Raw genomic sequence first — 5892 nt, 5'->3', positions numbered from 1 at the left:
AAAGAGATGGCTCAGCGGTTAAGAGCACTGGCTGCTCATCCAGAGGTTCTGAGTTCAAATCCCAGCAACTGCATATAGAACAATTATCTATAATGGGGTCTGATGTTCTCTTCTGTCATGCAGGCATAAATGTAAACAGAGTGCTCATATACATACAACATACATACATACATACAAACAAAAAAATACATCCAGAGCTATACAGAGAGACTCTGTCTCAAAAACCAAAAAAAAAAAAAAAAAAAAATTGATATGTGTGTGCCCCAGTGATCCCCTGACAGTGCTGGAGTTACAGGCATTTGCAGGACATCTGGCTTGTCACATGGGTGGTGACAAATTTAAATCTTTAAGATTATAGAGCAACTTTACTTAACCACTGAGTCATCTCTAGCCGCTGGGTGTTTTGTTTTGTTTTGTTTTTTATTTTGTTGATTGATTTTTTTCAACAGGGTTTCTCTGTATAGTTCTGGATGTCCTAGAACTTACTCTGTACACCAGGCTGTCCCTTGAACTGCTTTTGTTTCTGCCTCCCAACTGCTGGGATGGAAGGCATTCATCACCACCTCCTAGCTTAGTGCCTGAGTTTTTAACAAAATTATACATATTAATCACACACACACACACACACACACACACACACACACACACACACGCATACGCACATGCACCGAGAGAGAGACAGAGAGAGAGAGAGAGAGACAGAGACAGAGACAGAGACAGAGACAGAGACAGAGTTTGTATAGGTCAGACAGCAGCCTGAGGGAATTTGTTTTCTCCTACCTTTTGGGTTCCAGGGATCAGACTCCTGACATCCAGTTTAGCAGCGGATCCACTGAGCTATCTTGCTGACCCTTTTATTTTATTCATATATTTCATTATTTATGTTTTTTGAAACTGGGTCTTGCTATGTCATCTTTTTATATAGTCTAGGCTGGCCTGGACCTTGGGATCATCCTGCTTTAAGTTCTTCAATGCTAGGATTCCAGTATGAGACCACACTCAGTTTTCTAATAGATTAAAAAATATAGACTTATTTTAAGCATATGGGTGGTTTTTGTCTATATATGTGTGTATGCCTCAAAAGTTAGAAGGGTGTTACAGATGTACGTGCTAGGGGTTGAACCCTGTTCCTTTGGAAGAGCAGTCAGTGCTAAGATCTGAGCCGCCTGTCCAGTTGTTTGTCCCCTGCCACCCCCCAATAGATTTTTATTCTGCTATGGAGTAAGGTGCCTTCAGCTTCCTTTTTTCTCACTAGATGGTATCTATGTCTGACCACTTCGTGGGACGGATGCTTCCGTGTGCAGCAGGAGACGTGCAGCTCAGAGAGAAGTGCTGCTTGTGTTGGAATCAGACTGACATTCAGTAGGCTATGGACCCTAGAATTTTCTTCCATGACGTAGGAACAATGACAACACTTCGCAGAGATCACAGAGGTCACATATGTAAAGGGACTTTGCACATAGGAAGCTGCCAAAAAACAACTCATGTCAAAAACCGGACTCTTCATGGTGCTCCATTTTCTTTCGTTTCCTCTGAGACAGCGTTTCTCTGTGCAGCCTTGGCTGTCCTGGAACTCTCTTTGAAGACCAGGCTGACCTTGAATTCGTAGAGATCTGCCCGCCTCTGCTTCCTGAGTGCTGAGATTAAAGCCGTGTGCCACAATGCCTGGTATAACGGTCCCTTTGAAGTAGTAAAAATGGAGATAGTATCAGCGTGGCTCTGATCTCCTGCCACTGAATTCACAAGGGTCCTCCGCCATGCTCTGGCATTTTTTTAAGCACCCACAACATGCCAGATGCTCTAGTAGCGTGTGGTCTAATTAGCTGAATCCTGACAATAATCTTCCAGGTAGTGTGATTATTTTCAGAGACAAAAGCAGAGGCTCAGGGTCTAGGCTCTTAGGGTGCTTGCCCAGGATGCATGAAGCCCAGGGGTTCTGGAGACAGAAGGATCTGAAATTTAGTTCAAAGCTGGCATGTTTCAAAAGGTTAACCAAAAAAAAAAAAAAAAAAAAAAAAAAAGTCTGAGTTTCGTTAATTTGCCCAAGGAGCTCAGCAGTTAGTCCATTCTGGAATATAAGGTAGGCCCAGAGTCGTCAAGAAGATATCTTGTCTCTTCCCTGGAAGCAAGTGAGCAGATTTTTCGGAGAGCGCCAGGCTGCGGAGCAGAAGGGGTTATTCCCACTGAGACGCAGGCGCTCGGGCTCCTAGAGCGGCCGGGCGGGAGGAGCGCGGCTTCGCCAGACGGGAGGAGAGCGCCTTCCCCGGGCGGGATCCTGGACATTTTCGCGGGAGGGAGGAACGGGCACTGCAGTCCTCTGCCTACCCTTGCTGCCACCCTTAGGATTTAGGAGCCACCCGCTGAGGCCTTCCGTGAGTCAGCCGGAGGTGGAAGTGGTTCGGTCTCCTGGCTATAAGGTTTGATTCTGGAAGGTTGAAGCCAGTGCTCAGGTTATTGGGTTCAGGGGCCCAGGGTCTCATTACAGCTCCGCATCTTGGGGAGTTACCATGGTTACTTTTCCTAAGGAGGCTGGTGGCCTTTCTTCCAAGAGAAGATAGCTCTTTGTTTGTTTGTTTGTTTGCTTGTTTGTAGGCAGGCACTTGCTGTGTAGGCTCCTACCACAGGTTGCCCCCCGGGCTGGGCTTCCAGACATCGCCATCGCAGGGTTCATTTGTGCGCCCTCATGCCCTCATATCTTTTCCTGCCCGCCACTCCACCGCTTCCTGGGTTCCAACTTCCCAGGCCTCCCATCTCATCACCTTCTTGACCTGTCACAAACCAGTGTTCCTTGCAATCTTGGCTTTTCCTACCATTACCTCCTATGCCACCCTTCCACTGGAGACTCCACACGGACTCTTGTACCTGTGACCACTGTGTAGTAAGTGGCTGGCTGACTTCAGACCCAAACCCTAAAGCTTGGCCTTCAAGGCAGTCTAAAATGTGGATCCAGTCACAGGCTGCCTGGTGCTATAGAGAAATGGATTTCGCCTCAGGGCAGTCAAAGGGGGAACCAGTCTCAAAATCTGTCACCATCTCAACAAAGACTGGATCGACTGAAGTGTTGACCTAGCAGACATCTACAGAACATTCCAGCCAAATAACTGCAGAGAATACATTCTTCTCAGTCGCCCCTGGAACTTTCTCTAAAATAAATTACTGTTAGGCTACAAGCAATTGAAATGCATTGTCTGACCATCATAGACACCAAAGCAACACAAGACCTTAGAGCACAGGCACGTGGGGTTAAACAGCACACTACTGAGTGAGCATGGACTACTGAAAAAGTCCAGAGGGAACTCAAGAAGTCCCTGAAAGTGGAGGAAATGAAACTACAATAGCCTCAAACTTGAGTTACAGTGGACTTAGTAGGAAGAGAGGTGTTTGTGGTAATAGTTGTCTGCGTTGAAGAATTAAAAGACCAGTCAAATAGATGGTGGTACACATCTTAGGGCCTCGGAAACCAAGCCAAAGCTAGACTAATTACAAAAATTAACAACATGAAGATGAAAAATACATACATACATACATACATATATATATGTATGTATGTAAGCCAAGCTGACTAAAAGGAGATGGTAAGGCTCAAGGTGTAAAAGGACCTGCTATAACACATGGCAAGGACATTTAGACAGTTATAAGCTGGGGCCAGACAGTGGTGGTGAAGGCCTTTAAACCCAGCACGTAGGAGACAGAGGCAGGGGGATGTCCACAAGTTGGAGGCTAGCCTAGTCTATAAAGGGAGTTCCAGGATAGCCAGGAGCTGTTACATAGAGAAACCCTGTCTCAAAAACAACAACAAAGGGGGGGGGGTGTGCTGGAGAGGTGGCTCAGAGGTTAAGCGCACTGACTGCTCTTCTAAAGCTCCTGAGTTCATTCCAGCAACAACACGGAGGCTCACAACCATCTGCATTGAGATCCGATGCCCTCTTCTGGCCTGCAGGCATGCATGCAGGCAGAAAGCTGTATGATGTTATACATAATAAATAAATAAATATTAAAAAAAAAACAAAAGTAAAGAGAGAGAGAGTTGTAAGCTGCTTGATACTGAGCGTGGGCCCCTACCTGGAGCCACGCCTGCACCCAGGGATTAGCTCATGACTAATTATAATGACGTACTAAAAAACCTCCTTTCCCATTAGCTCAGAAAGCTCCAAAGAAAATGTAAAAAATGTCTAGGTGCACATGCTTATCAAAATTAAACCAAGATAAGACAGTTTCTTCTTTTCTTTCTGTTTTGTTTGAGACGGGGTTTCTTTGTGTAACTTTGGCTGTTCTGGAACTCACTCTGTAAACCAGGCTGGCCTCAAATCTCTGCCTCCTGAGCGTTGGGATTAGAAAGGTGTCTGCTCCATACCCAGATAAGCAATTATTGCTCTTGCTAGACCTAGACCTACTGACCTAGACCCAGGCTCGCCTCTTAGAGCCCACAGGGTGGCTCACAGGCTGCCTGTAACTCCAGTTTCAAAGGATCCCATGCCCTCTTCTGACCTCCTTGGGCTTCTGCACACATGTGGTACACAGACATGCACCCAGGCACACACACACACATACACGTACAAAAGTAAGTAAATACTTTTTAAAAAAAGATTTATGTGAGTACCCTGTTGCTGTCTTCAGACACACCAGAAGAGGACATCAGATCCCATTACAGATGGTGTGAGCCACCATGTGGTTGCTGGGAATTGAACTCAGGACCTCTGGAAGAGCAGCCAGTGCTTTTAACCTCTGAGCCATCTATCTCTTCAGTCCCCAGTAAATACTTTTTTTTCCTCTTCTTTTCTTTTTTTCGGAGCTGGGGACTGAACCCAAGGCCTTGCGCTTGCTAGGCAAGCGCTCTACCACTGAGCTAAATCTCCAACCCCCAGTAAATACTTTTTAAATGAAATAAAAATTTGTCTACTGGGCTGGCAAGATGGTTCAGCAGGTAAAGGCACTTGCTGCCAAGTCCAATGACATGTATCGAGTCCCCAAGACCCACAAGGTGTCACCTAATCTCCACATGCAGGCTCCCACATTCATGAACCCACATAAAGAAATATAATATTAAAATTAAAAATATTATTTTATTTGTCTAGATATGTTTATGTATGTATATGTTTGAGTGTATTGCATGTATGTTTGAGTGTATGTGCATGTGCATGTATGAGTGTATGTGCATGTATGTTTAAGTGTATTTGTAGAGGCCAAAGGAGGGTATGGTGCCTGCCTTCATCACTCTCCACCCATTTTTTGAGATGTGTTTTCTCCCTCAACATAGGGCTTGCATTTTCTCAGGTAAACAGGAAATTAGGAAGCCCCACAGACCCTCCTATCTCTGTTTACCTAAAAGCTACGGTTACAGATGTGTGCTGGATGCCAGGTTTGTATGTAGGTGCTGGGGCCTGGATTCGAGTTGTCGTGATTGTAAAGCAAAGGCTTTCGACTGCTGAGCTGTCTCCCCAGCCCTGAAGACAAACAGGTTCAGCAGATCTGTAACAAGTAATGAGACTAAAGCAGTAATAAAAACTCCCAAATAAAAAAGGGACAGGTCGTCCACGGCCATACCACCCTGAACGTACCCCATCTCATCTGATCTCGGAAGCTAAGCAGGGTGAGGCCTGGTTAGTATTTAGATGGGAGACCACCGGGGAATATCGGGTGCTGTAGACTTAAAAAAAAAAAAAAGGTACAGGCCCTAGTGGAGTCATTGCTGAATCCCACAAGACCTTTAGAGACATGGGATCAACAATAGGAAAGAAAGAACTACCTACCAGACTTAAAGAAAGGAGAGAGTGAGCAGGAGGGAGGGAGGAGGGAGGGAGGGACGGAGAGGGAGGGAGGGAGGGAGGGAGGGAGGGAGGAGGGAGGAGGAGCTGTGGGTGTGTGCGGGTGTTTGCCTACATCATGTCTGTG

At 45.9% G+C, this 5892-nt stretch overlaps 1 pseudogene; it reads left to right on the top strand.

Annotated features, from left to right (window-relative positions):
• Positions 1-5530: 5530 nt before the first annotated feature.
• On the top strand, positions 5531-5649 carry LOC116894936 (annotated as a pseudogene).
• Positions 5650-5892: the final 243 nt, after the last annotated feature.

The sequence above is a fragment of the Rattus rattus genome, chromosome 2, assembly GCF_011064425.1.
Source record: "Rattus rattus isolate New Zealand chromosome 2, Rrattus_CSIRO_v1, whole genome shotgun sequence".
In the NCBI taxonomy this organism is placed as follows: Eukaryota; Metazoa; Chordata; class Mammalia; order Rodentia; family Muridae; genus Rattus; species Rattus rattus.
This window is presented reverse-complemented; position numbering and strand designations above follow the sequence as displayed.